Source organism: Danio rerio, chromosome 1 (assembly GCF_049306965.1).
Source record: "Danio rerio strain Tuebingen ecotype United States chromosome 1, GRCz12tu, whole genome shotgun sequence".
Lineage (NCBI taxonomy): Eukaryota > Metazoa > Chordata > Actinopteri > Cypriniformes > Danionidae > Danio > Danio rerio.
The window spans coordinates 22,812,071-22,838,658 of NC_133176.1; the positions used below are offsets into that span (position 1 = coordinate 22,812,071).

Sequence of the window (26,588 nt, forward strand, 5' to 3'; positions counted from 1 at the left end):
TGGGAAATATTTATTAAAAAAAAAAAAATTCTCAGCAGCGCTAAAAATTTTGACTTTAGCTGATAATCGTTTTGAATAATTGTGATTACAATTATGACCAAAGTAATTGTGATTATGATTTTTCCCAAAATCAGCCCTACTATTATATATGTATTTTTAAGTACCAAAAAAAAAATCAACACACATGCTTAAAATTCCAACATAATAGTAAAAATAATTAAAATAAATAACTTTAAATTATTTTTTACATTTTGCTCACTTGCGCAATGTGCTTGTCCAACTTCTCGTAAAGGCAAAATCAAAACAAAAATGGCAGAGAAACGTCAATGCAATGATTCTTCAGAGGCGAAGAAAAGCCAAGAAAAGATAAGACAAAGCCTATCTAAATACACATAAACACACACATACAGTAAAATATATATATATATATATATATATATATATATATATATATATATATATATATATATATATATATATATATATATATATATATATATACGGCACATATGTGTGTGCGTGCGTGTGTATTTATATGGTGGGGGGGCTCCAATGTTTGTATTTGTTCATGGGGGGGCCCCAGAGAAAAAGGTTGGGAACCACTGCCCTACACTGTAAAAACATTGTCATGATTTCAACGGTAAAAAACTGTACAAGTGCACTGTTAGACATTTCTGTAAATTACACAGTTATTTACTGTATTTCACCCAGTGTAATACTGCAAATTCCTTTTACAGTAAATAACTGTATTTACCGTTGCATTATGGGAATTTAGTGTGACGTCGAACAACATATACAGCGATGTACTGTATTTGTAAAAATTCGTGTATTATACTGTAATTTCCACAACTGCTTCAACGCCACCTTGCGGCGATTCGACTACTCTGCACCACATTTTGCCTGAGGACTCTGGAGCAATTCTGGAGGACAATTTATTAGTGTGCCTGAAGAACATACTGGATTTAACAAACTTTACTCTGGTAAGCTGAGGCAGTGTTTCATTTTACAGAATGTTTTGTGGACGAGAATAGAACATAGTAAAGTATAAAGTTGGCTATTATTATTTTCTCTGGCTTGGCGTTATTTCGCCCATTTGAGAAATATATCATCTATTAAGATGTTACCTTTATTTAATTTATTACATTAACACTACTATTACTTTAAATAAGACTGTTTATGACTATTAGCCATTGTTCTCGTCATATCTTTTTATTTATTTACATAGGAACCAGCGGGTTTTGGTTTAGGAGGGAACCAGAGGTATGCAGACAGTTTTGGAGGACACTTAGCACGAGACAACGGTCCGGCAGAGAGTGTTTTCCCCCAGAAGAATATGAATGAAAGACCAACAAATAATCCAGGTAAAAGCGCGTCTGTCTGTGCTGACAACACTCGACATTGATTTGAGCACCTCTATTAGCATTTGTTTGCTCGGCAACATTGGCTGAAGCGATCTTAAAATGGTAATGTTAACTGTTAGCTAAACTGAGCTAAGTTTATACTGAATTGGACTCAAACTCATTTTAACGTGCAACATTTAACTTATATTGATTTATACTATATATATTAGATGTTGTGAACTTATTTTTCTCTGGTTTAGAGTAACTTATAACGTTAGCTTGAGAAAATAACATCGCGACGTAACCTATAAGAACGTTAACGTAAATCTATAACGTTACAATATGCATAGAGGTAAAGTTGGTTTTATATTCCCACATTCGTTCATTTAGAAGACTCTATACTGTTTACCATGTTACTTTGAATATTCGATCAGAATTAGCATGCCAGTATGACTTGAAATCAACATTAACACTGTTTATTTGACCGTGAGCATGTTGTACTTTGATAGTCATTAGCTGCTAAAATGATTTCGCTATTTAGAGTTTGCAAATAATACTTTTATGAAATTAAATTATTAAGGGGGAAGTCTGAATCTGCTAATATAAAACCAATTTTACCTCTATGCATTATGCTAATAACCACCTTTTTGCTATTTATTGTTTGCTAATTATTTTTTTTATCACAACTCTTGACATTTGGTTTAACATAATTGTTACCATTATATTTTTTTCTGTTTAGATATGGCACTGGCACAGCAGCAGGTTTTGTCTGAAGAAACAAACAGCATTTCAGAGATCTTGATCAGCACAGCCTTATGCTTAAAAAATAAGCAAGACCAGTAAGCAACCAAGGTAAACAAATAAAAAAAAGTTGTGTGGAGGTTGTGGATTGTAGCATGGTATTCTTATCTGTATTTTTGGCTTTTTTATGGTCTCAATATAGAATACTGGGAGCCTGCCTGTGCAAACTGGACCTCATACAACAGTAAGTACTGTACATCTATTTGTTTCTCAATATATTAACGTTACTTTTAATACAAAATGTGTCACATGTTTAGTTGCTAGCTAAATAAAAAAATCGTTTTCCCTTTTTTATTAAACCATTTAGTAGTTTTTTTTTTCATCTTTGTTTATAATATTTTTGAGCAGATTGAGGTCTGTCATGGGTCAGACATTTCAAAATACAATAATTAGTATTGGGATACATGCATTTGTCTATGTATTAAATGTCTTTTTCCCCATTTCATGTTGCCTTAATATTTTGTAATAAATAAAATAATACAATTTTTTGTATAAATAATTCCAGAGGATGAAACAAAATGCACAGCAACAACCAGAGTGAGCCAGAAGATAGCAGGAGAAGTACTGAAGAGAATGACAACCATGAACAACAGTGAGTTATCCTTCTTTCACCAGCTAACTGAGAACTTGGATTAGGTGAGACACTCTCAATAGTTTTATCAGTATTCAGTCAGTTTTAGTTTATTAGGAATACATAAAACAAATAGTCTAATCTGTCCTGCAGTGAATCAACCCATCACAAATGCTACAATGTTTTTGTAAAACCTTGTTAGGGAAAAAAATAAACAGGACATTCTGGTTAGTTATCTTTTAAACATGGTAGTGAGCAGGTTATGAGCAGGAGCCAGTTGCTCAGTACCAGCTGAAAACTACCCCAACCTAGCTGCCATGCTTCAAAATAATTAACCAGTATATGATTTATTTTTTTTAAACAAGCTTCTTCTATGCTTATGTTAGTCTGTTTGTCCTTATCCAGAGTTCTTCATAATCCTGGACTGGGCCAAATCCTGACCAGATGCTGTGGTGGTCATGGAGGAGTGAATCCTAAAAGACACACGTGATCAATGAGTTTCCGCATTGATCCAATGGGCCAGCCTGACCACCCGCTGGTGAACTTTCAAGCCTCTGGTGCCTAGACTGCGGCATTGCACAAGTTTGGCTAGAGGAGAACTGGTCGTGCCCAACTGAGCCTGGTATCTCTCAAGGGATTTTATTCTACACTTTCGTCAGTTGGTGAAGTTTCTTCCATGCCACTGTCGCCACTGGATCACTTGGCTACGATCGGTGGATCGGTGGATTTGCTCTTCAGTGTTTGGACTTTCAGCAGTGACATTTACTGCTTCAATTCTGAAAACTGGACTGAAGCAGCTTCAATTTACAAGAACTTCTATGTTAAGCTGCTTTGACATCATTGATCTACATTGTAAAAGTGCAATAGAAATAAAGATGAATTGCATTTGAACATGTGAATTCAGACCTTGTTGAGCATTTGACACCAGAATTAGTAATATTTTAAAGTTGGGTTGTTTCTGAGTCGGCTAATAGTTACAAATATTTATTTTTCCAACAATATGCAATTCAGAAGTTTAAATTTTTATTGTACATGTATGTTCTAGTGCTTTGTGTGATTTATTTATTTTTAATGTGTTGATTTTAATGCTTAATGTAATTTTCACACATTTTCCTTAAATGCTTTAAGCATTTTTAATGTTTTAAAGAATGGAATATTTTGTAATTGTGTCTGGTTTAATGTCAGTAGTACTTAGTACAATTGGGTTTTTTTTTCTCAACAATATGCAGGTCAGACACTTAAATTAGTTTTGTACATGTATGTTAATGTGCTTTGTCATTTTCAATGTTTTTTTTTCTTAAAATAAAATATTTTGAATGATTGAAATGTAATGTTTTTACACATTTTTAAGCTTGTTTTAAGCATCTCCAATGTTTTAAATAAAGAGTGTTTATTTTGTTAATATTTTGTAATTGTGTCTTTTTTAGGTCTATAGTATTAAAATAATATTAATAAAATTATATTATAAAATATTTAGGACAAAATTAAAAGGTTTACAGTAGCTAACTGTTAACTTAGGTTTTTACAGTAGTTAACCATTTTCAGACACTACAGTAACATGCTGTAAACGGATTTACAGTTGTATACTGTAAATCTAAAATACAGTAACTTACTGGCAACAGTGTTGCCAGTAAGTTACTGTAAAAACCCTTTGAAATGTCTAACAGTGTGCAACAGTAAACGTGTTATATGGTTAACAGTAAGTTTCTTTAATATTTGAGGCAACACAAACTGACAGACTGAATAAAACAGCCATATTACCCAGCAGCCCAAGACCAATTACTCACTGGAGCTAAGCACTGTAAGCAGGGCTGAGCCTTGTCAGTAACTGGATGGGAGACCACATGGGAAAACTAGGTTGAAAGTGGTGTTAGTGAGGCCAGCAAGGGGTGCTTAACCTGTGTTCTGTGTGAGTCCTAATGCCCCAGTAAAGTGAAGGGGACGATATACTGTCAGTAAACGCTGTCTTTTGAATAAGTCGTTAAACTGAGGTCCTGACACTCTGTGGTCATTAAAAATCCAGTGGCACTTCTTGTAAAGAGTAGGAGTGTAACCCCAGTGTCTTGGCCAAATTTCCTCCATTGGCCCTTAACCATCATGGCCTCCCAATCATACCCATCCAACAAATTGTCTTTATCATCATCTCTCCACTCCATCTATAGCTTGTGTGTGGTGAGCACACTGGCACTGTAGTCCTGTGGCTTTTGTTTATGTGACTTTGGGTGTATGGCCATACATGATAAATGTGCTATATAAACACATATTACATTACATTACATTACATACAGTATATATGGTGAGTAACTGTAAATCGACTCTCCCAAAATTCTCTGCAAAAGACTTTTTGTTGCTGTTGTTGACATTACTATGGTTGTTTTTAGTTATTTTCTCATCAGTGATTTTTATGTTATATTTAACATACATAAAAATTTTTTTTTTCATTACTTTAGTGTTATTTGTACCAATAATACCATAATGGTATTAAGTAGTTGTGTGAAGGATATTTGTTTCTTTGCTTGTAAAAAAAGCTGTTTGTTATGTGCACTGGTTCATAATTTTTTATGTTTTTGTCTGATTCAAGAGTTAGCTGATGATTGATTATAAAGCTTGTTTGGCATGCTGTCCCAAGAGAGAGCATTAAGCTCATAAGATCCTTGAGCCAGGGGCTCCCTCCGGTTTGCAAGGCGAGAGGAGAGTTTGAGCTCAGGTAGATCTCGAGAACTCCCCTGCTGTAGTAGCTAATGAACAGATAGTGATTGCTCTTAAGAGATAACTGCATACTAGGAGCATGTCTATGGTGCTGATTTGGACTATTCAATTAACTTAAGTTGCATGTTTTTGGACGATGGGAGGAAACCGGGGAACCCGGGGGAAACCCACATGAGCAAAGAGAGAACGTGTAAACTCCGCACAGAAACATCAGCTGGCTTTGTAAGGGGTGGAACCAGTGACGTTCTTGCTGTGAGGCAACAGTGCTAACCACTGTGCGACCCATCTAGGAAAGGATGAGGAGTAGGGGTGGAAAGGGGGATTCTTCAAAACGAAGATGGCTGTTATATGGAACTTATGGTATTTATTGTGGCCTAGGATTCGTCTGATTGGTGAATCATAAATTGAATAATGCAGGACCGGCTGCAAGCAATCATAAGCATGTGATCCTCTCGAAATTAGTTTATAAATAAACTTTACATAACAGTAGTACTTCAAAACAGAGGTGCATTAATGCTGAATAAATTAATAAAATACAGTAGCATAGTATAAATTCATTTGATAATTTTCAACTGTATTTTGTAATGGTAACATTCTGGCAACCACAACATTTAAGTTTTTATTTTATAATTTTTTTTTACAAAATAATGGTCAAAAGTTTTCCAAATGTTTGTTACGGATAAACTATATACTTTATTTAGAGCTGCAGTCTGAAATCAACACCCTCCTTCAACAACCTCATACTCAACCCTACAACACGCTGTCCAGAGCTCATAAACTATAGCTGACCCTGAGGGCAGGCCATCATTAAGAACACAGTGGGGGGAGAATCTTCTCTGACATTTCAGATGATGATCTGAGTGTGTGTGTTTTCAGGCTCTATGTCTTTTATATTATTGAGGCAACACAAACTGACAGACAGAATACAAACGGCTCTCTCTTTATGGGCCACAAACAAACACAGAGTTGCAAGCTACATAACGGTGTTACAACATGATTGTGTAGTCGCAGAACATTAATATGCCTCAGTAAACACAATAAACATGTTAAAAACAAATCAAGGCTAATGCAGGGAGATCTCTCCTATTCTACTCTAATAGCAAAAACAAAAGAGGACTCATTAGCTCTTGATTGTTGATATTAGAGTTAATGAAATCAAATCAAAACGATCTTCTTAATTAAAGCATTGTTAATTGTTAAGCAATCATTTGTTAAGAAATTGCAAATGTGTTATTATAACATTTACACATTTACATATCCCTTTGAAGGGATAGTTCACCCAGAATAAAAATGTACTTCGTGATTTTCCTTTTTCAACAGAATTTCTATCTATTGTCAAACATAGAATCTCAAACAGGTTTGGCACAAGTAAATCATAACAGAATTGTTTGGATGAATTATCCCATTTAGCTGCTACGTTGTTGGGAAGGGTTTAAAAGATGCATTTATTTATATATCAATGAAAAATATATATTTAAAATAATTTTTGCTAATTAAAATTATGTTAAAATAAAATATTAACTATAGATTAAAAAGTCTAGTCTAAACTTAAAAATAATAATAACAATATTTTCCAGAGATGGGTTGCGGCTGGAAGGGCATCCGCTGCGTAAAAACTTGCTGGATAAGTTGGCGGTTCATTCCGCTGTGGCGACCCCGGATTAATAAAGGGACTAAGCTGACAAGAAAATGAATAATAATAATAATAAAAATAATAATAATAAATGGTAACCATATATATTTATATTTACACTCACCGGCCACTTTATTAGATACAGCTTACTAGTACCGGGTTGGACTCCCTTTTGCCTTCAGTACTGCCTTAAACCTTCGTAACAGATTCAACAAGGTACTGGAAAATTCCTCAGAGATTTTGGTCTAAATTGACATGATAGCATACCGCAGTTGCTGCAGATTTTTTGGCAGCACATCAATGATGCAAATCTCCCGTTCCACCACATCCCAAAGGTGCTCTACTGGATAGAGATCTGGTGACTGTGGAGGCCATTTGAGTACAGTGAACTCCTTGTCATGTTCAAGAAACCAGTCAATGTTTTTACAATCTTCTATTGTCCAATTTTAGTGAGCCTGTGCGAACTGTATCCTCAATTTCCTGTTCTAAGCTGCAAGGAGTGGCAGCTCCTGTGGTCTTCTGCTGCTGTAGCCCATCAGCCTCAAGGTTGGATGTGTTGTGTGTTTAGAAATGCTCTCCTGCACACCTCAGTTGTAATGAGGTTATCTGAGTAACTGTTGCCTTTCTATTAGCTCAAACTAGTCTAGCCATTCTCCTCTGACCTCAGGCATCAACAAGGCATTTGCGCCCACAGAACTGCCACTCATTGAATATTTTCTCTTTTTTGGACCATTCTCTGGAAATCCTAGAGATGGTTGTGCTTGAAAATTCCAGTAGATCAGCAGTTTCTGAAAAACTCAGACCAGCCTCCATTATTCCATTAGGTCATTTGTCATCTTATTCCATGGTCATTTGTCATGGTCATTTATTACAGACAAATCAAAACAAATTTTGCTCTTTGCTTCACTACATTTGACAGATTTTTATATTTTTATACACGTAAGAGAGAGATCACATCTGTGCATGTAAATGACACAGGCATATTTAATAGCTCATAGTAACATGTTAGCAACCTTTTCGCAAACATTTTTGAGCCTACTGGGTGTTGGATAATCCTCATTGGTTCCCTGGTGAAGCACACATCAGTGTCCTTCATTGGCTTTAAAGTGATTTACCCAAGAAAAATGCTCATTTTAGAAGAAAAGTTCAGATGGCACTTGGAGGATTTTCTATCTGGACTCTTCATATATACCCCAAAATCTTAATCTTTATAATATTTGATGGGTCAGATCAGCTTATACATTAACTTAAAAGAGTCTAGAAATTTTAATTTAAAAGTTGATTATCAAGGTGACATGATGGCTCAGTGGTTATAGCACTGTCGCCTCACAACAAGAGAGTCGCTGGTTCAAGTCCCGGCCGGGTCAGTTGGCATTTCCGTGTGGAGTTTGCAAGTTCTCCCCATGTTTGCGTGGGCTTCCTCCCGGTGTTCTGGTTTCCCCCACAGTCCAAAGACATGCACTATAGGTGAATTTGGTAAAGAAAATTGGCCTTCGTGTATGAAAGTGTGTGAATATAAGAGTGTATGGGTGTTTCCCAGCACTGGGTTGCAGCTGGATGGGCATCCGCTGTGTAAAACATGCTGAAATAGTTGGCGGTTTATTCTACTGTGGTGACCCCTGATAAATAAGCAGAAGGAAAATGAATGAATGATTGAAAATTGATCATTTATGGAAGTTGCTAACTTGTATCATTTCATTTCATTTCATTTGATAAAATAAAAGAAACACATTTTGAGAATCCAAAATATTCACTGTGTGATGAAGTCGGATAGAATGCAGATTGAACGGATTTATAATTCAAGCTAATAAAAACTAACCTTTTGCTTATTCTGTTTGCATATTCTATAAAGGATGATAGTTAACACATTAAACAATCACACAAGCATCTTTTTCCATGATAAAAGTGCCTTTTTCGATCAGCATGTGAGCTTGATTAATTGTGATGATGTTAATTCTATTATTTAATATTTCTTAACAGTTTATTAAGTCAATATTATTACTAAATATTGTATGTTTTTTGTGTTTTGCTGATAAAAAAATCCAAGCAAAGTTTAGCCATCTATATATCTTTTACTGCTGAGTTTCAATCTTTTATATTTATTTATAAATGGCGTAAACCAGCCAAGAAACCAGCACAAACAAAATAGTTTATGTTACCAAAATGATTTAGATTGCCAGTATTGCACACTTGATTTTGCATTCTCAGAAGCCTGATTTATCTTTCCCAATGATGAAATAGAAGTCTGCCCGCTTAAAATCTCCACCCACCATGTGTTCATAAACATGCCTTATTATCTTGACAAGACAAAGGAATTAATCAATAGTTTATTAGACACAACAGACCAAAGTCTTGCAAGCCCATTTGACTCAGACTTTTATTTTCCAGCTTTGCTCTCCTGCGTTTTTCGGTTCTCTCTCTTCATTTGATGAATGGCAGCACTGGCACAGAGTCCTGTGACCTGAAATAACTGCATGACACAAATCCCAGAGGCAGAGAGAGAGAATGAATGCATGCGTTTATCTGCAACTTATTATTTACTTCAGCTCAAATCTAAGAGCCAGCATTAGCCCAAGTGAAATACTGAATCTGTAAATAGCATAGTATGTAATTTAGCATGTTCTCCCCATGTTTGCGTGGGCTTCCTCCCGGTGTTCTGGTTTCCCCCACAGTCCAAAGACATGCACTATAGGTGAATTACTGAAATTACTGAAAGCCCAAGTGAAATACTGAATCTGTAAATAGCATAGTATGTAATTTAGGTTTCTTTCCATTTTTTTGGTTTTCATGGATAGCTAGCTTTGTTTAGTGGCTGATTAAATGTGATTCTAGGTCAATTTTACTGACAGCTGAACATAAAAAAGTCCCTCAATCATTAGGATTCATAAAGTCGTTGGCTCATACAGAGAAAAAGAGAGAGAGACTGATCTAATAGAGTCCGACACTTGCTGCCCTGACTGGACAGCCAGAATCTTTGTTGGCGTCACAATCTGAAGTATTAGACTGTGGGATGGTTGGAAGACAGTCGCTCCTAAGGATTTGACCGAATAAAAATGCTGTTGTCATACTCTTTGGTACTGCACGTAAAACCGTAATATTGGGCAAAGTGATTAATTGTCTTCTCCATGCCGAATTTGAGATTGCATGAACTAAAAAAAAAAGTGTAAAAATAATGCAACCCAGGCTTACTGGAAATACGTGCCGAGGGTTACATCTTTGTGAACCGTAAAACATTGCTCCGACGACACTTACTTGCAAATTTTGTTGACAAATCCACAATTTTGTTAACAAATCCACATTTTTGAGAATTTCAAATACTTTACTGGTCTACATTTTCTCATATGTGCCATTTACTTGTAAATCCACTAGAGATTTACTACGTAAATTTTTCCATTTTCTTGTCGGCTTAGTCCCTTTATTAATTAGATTAGATTAGATTAGATTCAACTTTATTGTCATTACACATGTACAAGTACAATGCAACGAAATGCAGTTTAGGTCTAACCAGCAGTGCAATAGCAGCAAGTGCAGGATACAGGAATAAGTTATAAAGTGCAGTTATAGAAAAACTATGGTGATATTTACAGATGGATGTTCTATCAAAATTATATACAGGTTGGATAAGCTATGAGCAGATTTACAATATATGAATATATGTGCAGGTTGCTATTAATAATCAGTAGAGTGCAGATAAATAAACATGATTACAAGTGTATACGTTACAATATATGAATATATGTGCAGGTTGCTATTAATAATCAGTATAGTGCAGATAAATAAACATGATTACAAGTGTATATGTTACAATATATGAATATATGTACAGGGATAGATGAACATGATTATAAGTATATATATCAAATTTTAAATGTGCAAATGTTAAACAGTGCAGTTATTGCGAGGAGTTTAAGTTAGAGGAGAGTGGGGGGTGTATTGGGGGGGCAAAAGAGTCAGTGTGGGGCAGAGTTCAGGAGGGAGACAGCTCTGGGGAAAAAGCTGTTCCTCAGTCTGCTGGTTTTTGTCCGGGGGAGCCTGAAGCGCCTGCCGGAGGGCAGGAGAGAAAACAGTCTGTGAGCGGGGTGAAAGGTGTCCTTCAGAATACTGCGTGCTCTGCGCAAACAGTGTTTCTTCTGGATGTACTCTATGGCTGGCAGTGTGGTCCCTGTGATGCATTGGGCAGTTTTTACCACCTGCTGCAGTGCCTTACGCTCAGCAACAGAGCAGCTTCCATACCAGACTGTGACACAGTTTGTCAGGATGCTCTCTATTGTGCAGCGGTAGAAGTTCACCTAGACGGCTGATGAAAGCTGGTTCTTCTTCAGTTGCCTTAAGAAGAATCGGCGCTGGTGAGCCTTCTTGATCCAAGTGTGCCGCAAGCCTACGTTTGAGTGAAGGTTTCGGCCGTTAGATCGCCCCCTGGGGGCTGGCTGCAGTACAAGTCATAAAGCCCGCCTCCTCCGTGTTAATGAAGGAGACTTGAGCCCAAATAAAAAAAAAATATTACACTTGCAATAAAATGTCCCGAAAGATAGTTCTGGTCGATTAAGGCACTGGTTATTGTGCTGAAATAGGTGCAGATCTTCATTTTTGTAAACAGTTTGTTTTTAGCAGTAATTTAATGCTGGGCGTGTCATCGTGATTGACAGCTGTGATTGACAGTTTCTCAAAGCGCGGCGTCTGAGCTTCGGCAGGAGACTGAAGTAGACTGAAATGTTATTATTCGATTTCTGTGTTATTTTACCATGACAAAATGAGTTCAGCAGTAAACTATAGTTTCTGACATACATGATCCTGGTGGAACACTGTTTATTCGCCAAGTTCAGGGCTTTTTTCGGGCTTTATTAGTTTGCTGATACACGCCTAGCCACCCAGATAGCAAAACACAGTTCCGGCTAGATTCTCGCCTGCCGGAGACTTATCTCTTAGAGCTCAGACTGACTAATGTTACCTCTGCTGGACCTACTCCGGATGCCTGGACTCACTACCCAATTCCAGCCCGAGTCAATCGAGCCAGATGCGGCGGCCGAGCGAGCAGGCGCTGCCGCATGCGAGCCGGAATCAGCCCGCGACGCCGCGAGTAAGTTATGCGCTGTGGCCCGGAGCTGGCGCGATTGAATATATAAAACCCTCATATTTGTTAACGTTATTACATCCATTTGTGTTGATATGACAGCAAACGCATGCTGAGAAGTTCGGGGGGCGTAGTTGATTTTACATAAAGCGTTTGATTGGAAGCTCGACTCTGCTCATTTTCGCGGCTCCTCCTCTGGCTCCATCAGTCAATCCTTCTGCGCATGTCTGGCTCCAATTTCAGCAGTCTTTTGCGACAGTTTTTGCCCATCAAGCAGGCGTTTTGCCCTCAAGGCGTTCAATGGGAAAAAGGGCTGTCGCGTCGTCCATATTTTTTACAGTCATTGTCTTGATCAGGCTGGAGGTGTTGGTGGTCCAGGAAAGGTCCTTTGAGATGTGGGTCCCCAGGAACTTAAAGGATGAGACAGGCTCAACGGCCATCCTATTGATGTGGATGGGATCATGTGAGCCTGTTCGTCCCTTTCTGAAGTCCACAATGAGCTCCTTGGTCTTGTTGGTGTTAAGGAGCAGATTATTGTCGGTGCACCAAGTGGCCAGATGCTCCAGATCTCCTCCCTGTGACCAGATCTCCTCCCTGTAGGCCGTCTCATCATTGTTGCTGATTAGACCAATCACTGTGGTGTCATCTGCAAATTTGATGATGGTGTTAGATCTATTAACAGACCTACAGTCAACGGTAAAAAGGGAGTAGAGGAAGGGGCTCAGCACACAGCCCTGTGGTACACCAGTGTTAAATGTGACGGTGGTGGAGCAGATGTGACCTGATCTAACATTCTGAGGTCTGTTAGTCAGAAAGTCCATAATCCAGTTGCAGAGTGATGTGTCGATATCCAGGTCTCTTAGTTTGATCAGTAACTTGGAGGGTATGACAGTGTTGAATGCTGAGCTGAAGTCCACAAACAGCATTCGTGCATAAGTGTTTTTATTGTCCAGGTGTGTGAGTACAGAGTGCAGTGCTATAGAGACTGCATCCTCTGTGCTCCTGTTGCCACGGTAGGCAAACTGATGTGGGTCCAGTGCTGATGGCAGAGATGGCAGAGAGTCTTTTAGATGTGCCAGGACCAACCGCTCGAAACACTTCATGATGATGGGTGTGAGTGCTACAGGCCGGTAGTCATTCAGGCATGTTGGGCTGGAGTGTTTGGGCATTGGCACAATAAAGGTGGTTTTAAAGGTTTTTTGGCACAGTTGCTAGGTTGAGCGACGGGTTGAAAATGTCTGTGAATACCACACGCCCAGGAATACCGTCTGGTCCAGCAGCCTTACGCACATTGATACGACTCAGTGCCGTGTGTACTTCTGAGGAGGTGAGTGTGATAGGTGAGTGGTCGGTGGAGGAAGTGATCCTGGTGTAGGGTTCTTTATTGTCTCTATCAAAGCGGGCGTAAAAGTCATTTAGCTCGTTCAGGAAGGAGACGTCTGTGGCTGTGGGTGTGGACTGGCTGGGTTTTTAGTTGGTGATGGCCTGGATGCCCTGCCACATGCGCCAAGGATCAGAGTTGGAAAAGTGCTCCTCTAGCTTTAGCTTGTAGCAGTGCTTGGCCTTTTTGATGCCCCTCTTCAGATTAGCCCTGGAAGTGCTGTAGGCCTGTGCATCCCCTGGTCTGAAGGCAGTGTTGCGTGCCTTCAGCAGGAGGCGCACCTCCTTGTTCATCCATGTCTTCTGATTCGGGTATGTGGTGATTTGTTTCTGGGTTGTAACACTGTCTATGGTGGTGTTGATATATTCCAGAACAGAAGAATTGTAACTGTTAATGTCTGTGTGAGAGCCGTGTGTGGCCTGGGAAGCAAACATACCCCAGTCTGTGTGTTGAAACCTGTCCTGAAGTGTGGAGTCTGCCCCCGCTGGCCACACTTTGATGGTCCTCACTGATGGCTTCACACGGTCGATGAGGGTTGAGTATTTGGGGGTAAGGAACAAAGAAAGGTGATCTGACTGACCCAGGTGGGGGAGGGGGGTCACAGCATAGGCTTCAGCTATGTTTGTGTAAACATGGTCCAATGTTTTGTTTCCCCTTGTGTGGCAGAGAATGTTTTGATGGAATTTAGGGAGCACTGTTTTTAAGTTTGAGTGATTAAAATCCCCCGCAACAATAAAAGCAGCCTCCGGGTGAGCAGTCTGTTGTTTGCTGATGGCTGCATGAAGTTCGTTCATAGCCAGCTTTGCATCAGCGTCGGGAGGATTATAAGCAGCAGATATTATGGTGGATGTGAACTCCCCGTGGTAGGTAAAAAGGTCTACATTTAACCATAAGGAATTCAGGTTAGCAGAGCAATGTCTCCCAACGACGACAGAGTTTGTGCACCAAGCTTTGTTAATATAAATGCATAATCCTCCGCCTCTGGTCTTCCCGGAGTCATACGCCGTTCTGTCCGCTCGGAATGTGTGGTGCTCCGTTAGCATTGTCTGGTATCCCGCTGTTTAGCCATGTTTCTGTGAAAATCATGACGTTACAGTTCCATAATGTTTTGCTGTGGTTGATGCGCAGTCGAATCTCATCCATTTTGTTCACCAGTGACCGTACATTGGCGAGAAAGATGCTGGGTAAAGAGAGCCGATGTGGTGTTAGCTTTAGCTTAGCTCTTAGCCCGGCGCGCTTCCCCCGTCTTTGTTGACGTTCTCTGCGCGGTCTGCGAGCACTTCCGCCCAGGGCAGGGCGCCCAGCTGTTCTGGCGATCTCATGGATGAGTCGAAGATTGCTAATAAAACTGTCCGGAATGCACAAACCAATATCCAAAAGCTCCTGTCGGGTTAACGATGTAAAGGCACCACTGTTCTGCACGAACAGACCCGAAATGAGCAGGAATAGTACTGCAAAAATGCAGAAACTGGAGAGACCCTGAGCCTCGCGTTGTACACGCGCCGCCATCTTGGATCGATCTTTAGTTTCCTCTGTGTGCTCCGGTTTCCCCCACAGTACAGGTGAATTGGGTAGGCTAAATTGTAGGTAGTGTATGAGTGTGTGTGTGTGTGGATGTTTCCCAGATATGGGTTGCGGCTGGAAGGGCATCCGCTGTGTAAAAACTTGCTGGATAAGGTTAATCTGGGGTCGCCACAGTGGAATGAACCACCAACTTATCCAGCAAGTTTTTACACAGCAGATGCCCTTCCAGCCGGAAACCGGAGCACCCAGAGAAAACCCACGCGAACATAGTGAGAACATGCAAACTCCACACAGAAACGACAACTGAGCCGAGGCTCGAACCAGCAACCCAGCGACAGCACCACCTACTGCGCCACTGCTTCGCCCTAGAGATCCCCTAGAGAATCTCATATATTCTACCGGGCTACATTTTGGACCGACCCACACCTTTCCCTAAACTTAAACTACAATGTTTTCAAATGCAAGCAAGAAGAAAAACGTACATGGTTTCTGAAACCATTCTTCACTGGATTCAAACCCAGTCCACTTTTTGCCCCAAGTACAACACCATGCAAGATGAGCTACCAAGCACACTGACCAAAACACCATCCAGATGATATGGAGATAAGCAGGTAAGGCGAACTCATTAAATTATGGATCACAGATGCATTAGAGTTGTTTTTGTAGTATTTATTTGGTGCTACATGAACAACCGCACAAAAAGAATAATTTCCCAGTCCATAATGTATCCCTGTAAATGTTTGACACTGTAGTAGGAAAACAATAGTTGTCAGTGTGACAGAGGTCAGCTAGTGATGTGCTGTACTTCACTCCTCGGACCTCTAAAAGGTCAATCGAGAGGCGACAGACGCTTGAAGCCATGGTCTTTAGCCACCTTGTTAGCAATCACCTCCCATGTGGAGAGTTGTCCGTTCAATTAGAGTGGGTTGGGTGGTGTGGGACCAGCGGAGTTACATTGGTGTCATGACCGGGATAAGAGTATGGTTTATGTGGATGAGTGTAGCTGGTGCTGTGCAGGTAAACCTCACTCCTCTGACCTCTAAAAGGTGCTCTAGCAACAGACACTAGGGGTCATGGTCTTGTTACAGCAACTGACTACCATCCGGAGAGTCGCCGTTTCAACTGAAGTGGGTTGGATGGTGAAGGACATTGATGCTATTACCCAGATTAGGAATTAGGTTTAGGGGTGAGTGTAACAGAGGCTAGCTAATTAAGTGCTCTGTAGGTAAACGTCACTCTTCTGACCTCTAAAAGGTGTTTTAGTGATAGACGCTAGAGGCCATGGTGTTTAGTCTCCTTGTGATAGCAACCAACTCCCATGCAGAAAGTTGATGGTTTGATCCCAGTTTGGAGCAGGTTGGGTGGTGTAGGACCAGCGGGGTTACATCAGCATCACACCAACCCATAGCGTTAGTTTGACACAGAAATGTATGTCAAGGCACATATTTGCAGATTCCCTCAAACAGGCTTGAAACAGGTAAAGGGTCAGTAAATGATGACAGAATTTTCATTTTTGAAATGCGCGCATACACACACACACACACACACACACACATACACACACACACACACACACACACACACACACACACACACACACACACACACACACACACACACACAGCATGATGTAGGCTGAACATGGACAAAAATAAAGCCAATCAGAGTGACGTTAACCTATTTTGCTCGCCAGATCAGTTGTGGATAAAGGCTAATTTCGTATTTAACCTGAGAATGGAGTGTGATAGAGTTGTATCGCATTGTATTTTATAGCTATAGCCAAAAAATAAATAAATAAAAATTCCAGCAGGAATTAATATCAACCTCTGCATGTACAGATGACAGTTTATCTCAGTGATTTGACAGGATTCAGCAGTATACAGCAGTGTTTTTTGAAACACAAACACAATAAATTACCCAAAGATGTAACAAAACATAACTTTTGCCTCTTCAGGGAGGAGATGAACAAATGTGTAATCTCTAATTCTTACATTTTGCATCCTGAGACCAGTTTGAAAGTGCCTCATGCTGTCTTTGCCCACTAAAGCACAGTAAACAATTTGGGGCTCATGTTTTTAAAATAAAAGTCCAAAATATATATAGTACCTAATATATGATTATAATAACTAAGGGAGGAAAATGATCACTGTTGTATCACTAGAAACATGGTTGCTTATTAAACGCAGCCTAAGGCATGCATATTAATGATTTCAGAGCAGCATATCAGATTTTGTTCTCTTGATGACACCAGCTACTCGTCAGGTCTGGATGAGCGACCTAAAGTAGGCATACATGCAAATGCAGAGGGCATGGCCAGTGAGTTTCATCACAGTTTGTTTTGTCTTCTGATTGGCCTGTTGTCCATTGAGGTTTTACACTTGTGGAATTTACATGAAAACAAGGAAACAGTTCTGTCTGAGGTTTACAGTTTCCGTATTTCCATATACTGATCTTTTATTAATTTACTATGCCTTGGTATACCCAGATTTTCATTGCAGGGTGCCTTTAATATTGCAATAATTGAAAGAAAAGAAGCTAACAATGCCTGCATACTACAAGACATATTCATTATCTTTTTGGCTTAGTCCCTTTATTAATCTGGGATCAGCGGAATAAACCGTCAACTTATCCAGCACATGTTTTATGTAGCGAATGCCCTTGCAGAATACACTTATTCACACTCATACACTTCTGACAATTTAGCCAACCCAATTCACCTGTACCGCATGTCTTGCGCAGGACTGTGAGGGAAACCGGAGCACCCGCAAAAAACCTATGCAAACACAGTGAGAACATGCAAACTCCACACAGAAACGCCAACTGACCCAGCCAAGACTACTACCTACTGCGCCCCTGCATCGCCCACTACTGGACATTGTAGTAGCTAAAAAGAAGTAACTAGACAACAGAGCTAAATTAGAAAGAAAATGAAAAGTGCTTATTTTTCTATGGCACAATTTGATCCATTCACACACAGACACACACAACTTGAAAATAATAGAGACCGAGATGGGAAAACAATGCAAGTGAAAAAAACGAGAGACTGATTGGGACAGATATGTATGTGTGTGCGAGTGGGTGTAAGTGCAGTTCCATTTTTAAACTAGCCGCCTGTGGTTAATTAGGTGTAAAAGTGACAAGCATCCTTGATGAAACTCGGCCATTTCACTTGAACACCAACAAATGCTCGACAGCACTTGACAGTCTGAAGAGTGTACCATCGTCACGATGACGGCAGAATGCTCATTCTGTCACCCCCCACACGCATTTTCAGTTTTACAACTCTATTAGCATAATAATCTCCATATTAAACCCATTACTGGAAGCTGGAGCTTTTGCACATGAATCCTCCCTTTCATTTATGCCATTCGTTTACACAAATTGTATTTCCTTTGTATTATCACATATCTCTTTGTTTCTATATTACTATGTTTCTATTATTATTACTATTTTTGTACCCTTTGCGGAGGAGCAATGATAAATCATTTTTGTGATCTCGGAGGTCGAGTTTTTTAATGATCGTTTTTTTTTTCACTCTCTTCTTTAGATGTTCTTTCTCATTTATTCTGCCATTCTTTGACCAATTGCATCTTCTCTCGCTTCTCTTTCAAAACCTGCATCAGCCCTGGGTTTGTGTTAGCAGTGAGCTGATGTGGCAGGTCATGTTGGCTGCTGGTCATTTTCAGTTAGAACATACACTCTGTTTCACTGAGCCACGTTGAAAGCCACTGGATTCTGGGACAGGGGAAAAAACTCAGCAATATTTTTTGACAATACAGAAGACCTGATGAGACATGGCTTTTTTGTTTGTGAATGTGTTTCCAAAAATCTAAAATATTTTATTAAACTATTAGATACCATATTTTATCCAGAACCCACAGAAGATACATAATAGTTACATAAAAACAACAACAACATGCAAATAAAAAGTCATCAGGCTTTCAATTGTTTTCCATTTGATTGCAACCCCTTGGGTGTTAACCTTAGATTGGCGACACCGCAATAGCGTCAGCTGCAGCAGATTGATTTTATGGCACCAGATTAAACTTTTAAAACACCTTTATGGTACTAAAATACATTAAAAACAAATGCAGACCACAATTGTACATGGCGGTCTGCAAACGAAAGCAAGAATAGACTTGTGCTGTAAACATTGTGCCCACCAGCCTTATTAGTCAATATTAAATAAAACAAATTAATAAGTGACTATAAAATATATATATATATATATATATATATATATATATATATATATTTGTTTGACTGTTGCACTTGTATTTCTGTTTATAACCGCCATGAGTGGGGGTCATGAGTCACTGGCATTGGTTTTTTTGGGGTCGCAGGCTGAAAAGTTTGGGAACCACTGGCCTAGTTAACCAAATTAACCTAGTTAAGTCTTTAAATGCAACTTTAAGCTGAATATTGGTATCTTAAAATATCTAGTAAAATATTATGTACTGTCGTTATGGCAAATGATAAATTAAATCAGTTATTAGAAATAAGTTATTAAAACTATTATGTTTAAAAATGTGTTGAAAAAAATCTTCTTTCTGTTAAACAGAAATTGGTGGAAAAATATACAGGGGGGCTAATAATTCAGGAGAGTTAATAATTCTGACTTTAACTGTATGTTTGACAATTGACAGGTTTGACAGGTTGCTGTTTGAAGTGGTGTTAGTGAGGCCAGCAGGGGGTACTAAACCTGCAGTCTGTGTGAGTCCTAATGCCAGAGTATAGTGGACACTATACAGCAGTTTCTAGGTAAAATTAACTATATGGGGCAGCATGATGCCAACAACTTTTGTTCCTTTCACACTAATGATATGTACAGAGATATTTAACAACAACAAATAAATACCACAAGACAACTTAAAAGTGTAATCAAATATGTTTGCCAGTCTATTTCCATATGAACAAATGTTACGGTCAGTTTCCCTTGTGACTGACTTTTTGTATGGTGATGTACCTGAGATGCAGAGTGCTCATACTTGTATCTGTGTATCTGAAACGTACATAAAACAAACCCTACGTAACAAACACTATAAAAGATGTTGGGTTCCACCCAATGAATTTGTGAAGGAATTAAGGTAACGTGTTAGTTTTTACAAATTTAAGTGCATTGAACATGAAACAATTAAGTTGTCCCCTCAAAAAACTCAAGAACTATGGTGTTTCTGCTCATTTTAAATCAGTTCGTACATACAGCAAACGTGGACAAAAACTTAGAAAGCACCTTAGTCTAGAGGATTTATTATCAGTGGATTTGTGAAATGTGCAGCATAATTGTTTTATGTGTAATCTACTTAAATTTGTAACAAATAATGTTAACTTAATTCCTTCAAATCGATTGTGTTGACAGTTTATTTTTAGTCGGCCCGGATCGGTTTGATTGCATTTCTGAGACTGCCATTCTAGTGTGGCAAAAAATATTCTACTTAGCATTTAACTTATGCTTATGCCACAGCCATATCACCCTGCAGCCCAAGACCAGTTACACGCTGAAGCTAAGCAGGGCTGAGCCTGGTCAGTACCTGTATGGGAGACCCAGTGGTGTAGCGGACGGGCCCCGCGATTTTCAATAATTGAAAATCTGGCAACCGCAATAATCAAACTCTTGGGAACAACTGTGGTCGGAACCAAAGTTCACAGGTCTGTGTTCTCTGAACACCTCTCAAGCGATGGACTACTTCATTCTGATTGCTTGCCGCCAATGTTGCCAACTTAGCGACTTTGTCACTAGATTTAGCGACTTTTCAGACCCCCCAGCGACAAATCTAGCGACTTTTTTGTGTGTTATTGGGGATTTTTTTAGATTGTAATTTGTCCATAGTGTACCGTCCCTACTCTTCTCAACAAGCTGCGTCGCCCCTCCCCCGCCTCACAGCACTGACAGGCGGCCCAGTCAGTCCTCGTACAGCAGCCTCTCCCACCTGCAGCCCGAGAGCAGATCACCCCTCTGCGTACCGACGACAAATGATTTAGCACAGGCAGTGTGAAGGTATTTCCCTTGTACAGTCAAACCGATCTGCTTCTCCTTTATTTTAACAATTTAATTGGACCGTTTATTCTTTTCTTGTTCACAATCACAGATATTTTAGTGACAGTTTCTGAACTTGTCTGAGTTTATTACATATGAGAGAGTACTGCACATTCACTACATATCTATAATGACATACTGTATTCAAACAGCAATAAATTTAGTTAAATAAACATGCTTATATAAATCCCCCCCCCCCCCCCCCCTCGAATTCATCAGGCGGCCCCGTCAGGGGGCCTCCGCATTTTGCGCTACGCCACTGGGGAGACCACATGGGAAAACTAGGTTGCTGTTGGAAGTGGTGTTAGTGAGGCCAGCAGGGGGTACTAAACCTTCAGTCTGTGTGAGTCCTAATGCCCCAGTATAGTGAAGGGGACACTATGCTGTCAGTGAGCGGCATCTTTCAGATGAGATGTTAAACCGAGGTCCTGACTCTCTGTGGTCATTAAAAATACCATGGCACTTCTTGTAAAAGTGTAGGGGTCTAACCCTGGTGTCCTGGCTAAATTTTCCCTTACCATCCTGGCCTCCCAATCATCCCCATCCACCTAATTGGCTCTATCACTATCTACATCTATAGCCCGTCTACATCTATAGCTGGTGTGTGGTGAGCGCACTAGCACCATTGTCCTATGTCTGCTGTCGCATCATCCAAGTGGATGCTGCACACTGGTGGTAGTGTGGAGAGACCCCCCTCATGATTGTAAAGTACTTTGAAATGCGCTATATAAATACACATTACAACTTAACAAAAATCATTTCAGAGTAAAACAGGTCATTTGAGAGGGAAAAAGGTTTTAACCGTTTGAGATTGGTCTGAATAATGAGTATCCCGACTCCCTATGCAATTCGTACTAAATGGTATGAATGAGATCATACAAATCATCTGCTAAATCTAAAAGTTCGGAATTTTCATTGGATTGCATAGACTTTTAAAAAAGGGAGCTGATACATTTACTGTATGTCAATATGTTATGTACGCTGTGCTTTTTCTGCGTTTCAGTTATACGTCCTTGTACAACTAAGAGAGTTGTAGCAAGCAAACTGCACCAAAAGAGATCATATTTTGCAGTACAATTGAAATAAATGTTCACACCCTGAACAACTTTTATAATTATACAATTGTCACGGACGGGTCTTTAACCCGGGGCTCTGGTGTGGAGACCGGTACATATCTCACTGAGCAACAAGGGGAGTTGTGTTGGACCCAAACGAAAGCACTACAAGAGGGAATCCAAAACAAGCATTTATTTAAAAAAAAAAAAAAAAAAAAAAAAAAAAAACTACTCAAAAAATGAGGTAGCGAAACAGACAACTGTTCTTGTCAGAATGACTGAATGAGGTTAATTCAAAAGGTTTGTATAAAATATTCTAACAATATAATAAACATGTAAAGAAAACTCCACAAGGGGAGAAAACAAATAGACAATAAGGCAGCCAGCAACAAGGAAAATAAAACAATCTTACTAGACTTAGCTCAGGAGATCAAGGGACCGCAAGGGAAGTTCACCAGGGATGACTCAAAAACCAAGTGAGGAACACAGACAAAGCGACAACTCAAATACACAGGCTGGAATAAGTCACAGGTGATCAAAATGAAGTAAACAAGAACACACGAGGAAAAACAAACGCAAGAGGAACATGGGGACCTCTAGCGGAATGGAGACAAAGTGCAGCATAGTGACAATTATAATATATTTTGACAGTTTTTTTTTTTATTTAATTGTGTCAAAACTTCACTAAAGGACACAGTCTAGTACCTGTGTCATTATTTAAGTCTGACTTTCATGTAACTATTTGCTTCAAATCAAAGTGAATCCCCTTGTGGATGTTTGGCTTGACTCATGGTAATAACACTTTAGCAAAGACTTTTTTAAAATCCCTATAGGAAAAATCAATGATAAAAGTACTTTAGAAACCATTACGGCTAAAAAAGTGGGTAAGCACTAATGCACTCTATTGAGCCTGCATAAATACAACAGTATTGAAAAATCTCAGGTCTCAAAACATGCATGCAAGAAAGTGTCATCGAAAAAAGGTTTATTTAATCAAGCACCTTTCTGAATGCTCTTGATTTTGCCCTCAATTGAGGCTATTCTAAACACTGATTGCTCTAAACAACTGCTGCTTTTGCTTTTGCTTTTAAAATATTATCAAATAATGGAGCTTCAAGCAGGGATGTTGAAGTACCGCTGTCTGTAAAATACTGATAAACCCGTGTCAGTGGAATGAATGCATAAAGACCTGAGATGATTTTATCTAGTAATACTTCAGCCGTGCGTGTTTTCTATCAGCTGCTAGCACCAGATTCACAAATGTATCACTCTTTGAAGCATACCAGTCAAACAGATTAGCAAAATGTCTGAAAGGGTTCCCTCAGTTTGATTCATTCGAATGGTTCACTCGCAAACAATCATATTTGAATGAGTTTTTGCATATTTTATGTGTTAAAGATTATATCAAGGATATGGACAAATAAGGAAACAGAACCTATAAACAACGAAGGAGCTCTTAATGTTATGTATGCTGTGGTGGGGTAAAGATGATTTTTATATTTAAAAAAAATGACTTACAGAATGTCATGAGAGTTCAATTTCATGAAATCAAGTCAGTCATTCGCATCACTGGTCAGTGTAGGTCAAACACTGACAGACTCTTTGCTCTTTTTGCTTGAGGCTTTCTAAAGTGCCTTGTTACTGTAATGTAATATCCATCTTTCACTGTGGCAGAAATTTAGTGCTAGGGGATTCTTGGGAGAATGTGAAAACAAAAGCTGTCAAAATTCATCAAAACATATCAATTACAGACTTTCCTGCTGTATGGAAAAGTGTACCTTGAATAAAATGTAAGTCCTTTTTCATATAAATGCCAAATGCACACATTAAATAAATTAAATATCCTTAACACAGTTGAAATAATTACTGTTCATTCATACTGTAAAAAAAGAATGAAGCTATTTTGATTGCATTGACAGCCGTTATTTTCAATAGTGAGGCGAAAAAAATGTTAATACAAAATCTAAAATTACTGCAGTAATAGAAAAAAAAAAATGTCGATTAAAAACAATGATAAAAATTCATTAAATAATAATAATATTTTGATACAATTTGAACAATTGTCAAATTGTGTGTAATTTGTGACCATGGAGTCTTATGTTGCACATGTATATTTATAGCCCAAAATACAAATACATGAGTCAAAATTATTATTTACATATTTATTTTATGCCAGAAAGCATGAATGTTAGGTAAATATCACGTTTCATAACAAAATTTTGTCAAATTATTTCTATAAATAACTGAAAACATTTTGATTAGTGATTTGCAGTGCTAAACATCTGATTTTATTATTTAAAGGGGATTTTCTAAATACTTGCATTTCTTGAACTGTCAGATTTCAGTTATCTCTGTCAAATATTGTCTTGTCCTAACAATACATTAATATAAAGATATTTTTTTTTATTTCAGATGTTTGAATTGGGTTTTATGCCTCAGGTTGAGGGGGGTCTCTCATAAACAGTATAAACAAAACAGTAAAAAGTATAAAAAAAACTTCTCTATTACTAAAACTACTATACTTTATTCTAACTACCTATTAAAAATGAGCTAAAACAACACAATTCTTGAGTTTTTTTTTTTTTGGGACAACCTGATTGTTTTATGTTCAATAATCTTAAAAATGTAAAAAAATAAGCTAACTTAATTTGATTTGTGGCAACGCAGTGGCACAGTAGGTAGTGCTGTCGCCTCACAGCAAGAAGGTAGCTGATTTGAGCCTCGGCTGGGTCAGTTGGCGTTTCTGTATGGAGTTTGCATGTTCTCTCTGCGTTTGCGTGGGTTTCCTCCGTGTGCTCCGGTTTTCCCCACAATCCAAAGACATGGGGTACAGGTGAATTGGGTAAGCTCAATTGTCCGTAGAGTATGTATGTGTGTGAATGAGTGTGTATGGGTTTCCCAGTGATGGGTTAGGGTTGGAAGGGCATCCGCTGCGTAAAACAAATGCTAGATAAGTTTGCGGTTAATTCCATTGCGGCGAGCCGAGGTTAATAAAGGGACTAAGCAGGAAAGAAAATGAATGAATTAATAAATAATTGATTTGTGAAGGAAAAATATGAAGGGATTGTTTGCAGCCTTTTTTACAGTGTATGCAATACACACTCAGAAAAATGACATTTGCCATTTGTTCAAACTACTTATATAAAATTGAGTTTTGTTTAGGACAATGCACAATCCACTTAAAATGTAATAACAGAAAGTCAAGACAACAAATAAATTGTAGTAAGTTAATAAGATTTAAAAAAAAAATTGAAACCTGTTTTTAAAACAAAGTTGACTAAGCTAAAGAACTGGTTATTTGTAGCGAGTTAGGAATCAGCTGATTGGTAAATCATGCATTAGCTAATGCAGGACCAGCTGTGGTCAATCATAAGCACAAGATCCTCTTGAAATTAGTTTAGAAATAAACTTCACTAAAGTTAATATTTTAGTCAGTTTGAAGTTGAGATTACTAGAAAAGTTCATTTGAGTCAACAAAGAAATAAAATAATAATAATAATAATAATAATAATAATAAGGCAGCAAGACTTTTTTACAGTGTAATAAGTTAACTTGTTAATTCCTATATGTTGTCCCAAAACAAATTGATTGTGTGAAATCCAGCATTTTTACAGCGTAAGAAAGAAATATGAACCATGTAAATTATTAAAAGACTCTTTCACTTTTTTCTCATTTACTTCTTGCCATTAGACTTCATTATTACAGCCTCTTAAAGCTCTATGATGGATCACCACTGACTATTAAATTGAAATCTATCAAGTGTGCCAGCTTAACATTTACAAATAAGTACCAGGTCCACTTAGATAAGCCTGAATAAATGTCAAACTGCAAAGCTCTCGGTGATGTCTCACCCACCCTTAACCTCACCGGTCAGACATATAAGCTGAACTCCAAAGACAAGAAAAAGAAACAAACAACATGCACACTACATCTGCTTGAATATCTTCCTCTTCCTCTAGAGACGTGTACCACGCTGTGATGCACCAGTCAGGATGATGTAGGAGGGATTTGTTCTGTTCAGACTAACATTGGAATATGGAATAAATTGGGCTCTCCACAGCCCACAGAGTGTCTTTAAACTGAGTGACAGAAATGAGCCTTCCCTGTAGCACTCTGAAACGGTACATTTTTTTAATGCTATGAAAAATTGTATTAATTTGTTTTACTTTTTTGGGTGATGTAAGTAAGGGGATGAAAAATCTACTAAAATATTGTAAAGTGAGCCATTAGGAAAGAAAATAATATGTGAGACCTCTATAATATAGCAATGTTCTGATTTTGTTTTAAGCAAGAAGGTCGCTGGTTCGAGTCAGTTGGCATTTCTGTGTGAAGTTTGCATGTTCTCCCCGTGTTCACGTTGGTTTCCTTTGGGTGCTCCGGTTTCCCCCACAGTCCAAAGACATGCGGTACAGGTTAATTGGGTAGGCTAAATTGCTGGATAAGATGGCGGTTCATTCCGCTGTGGT

The 26,588-nt window shown here is 38.6% G+C and overlaps 1 protein-coding gene and 1 long non-coding RNA gene across 6 annotated transcripts in view; one reads left to right on the forward strand and one right to left on the reverse strand.

The window, feature by feature from the left end:
* The window catches only part of npy1r (neuropeptide Y receptor Y1), a 57,035-nt gene that overhangs the window by 9,149 nt on the left and 21,298 nt on the right, over positions 1-26,588 (reverse strand).
* On the forward strand, positions 889-4,114 carry LOC137490656 (uncharacterized). 2 transcript variants are annotated; one of them, XR_011015312.2, is made up of 6 exons: positions 889-980; positions 1,226-1,361; positions 2,080-2,192; positions 2,284-2,325; positions 2,647-2,733; positions 3,118-4,114. It is a non-coding gene; the product is annotated as an uncharacterized lncRNA (long non-coding RNA). The 2 variants fall into 2 exon arrangements; XR_012406119.1 differs by having other exon boundaries at positions 892-980; positions 2,647-2,777.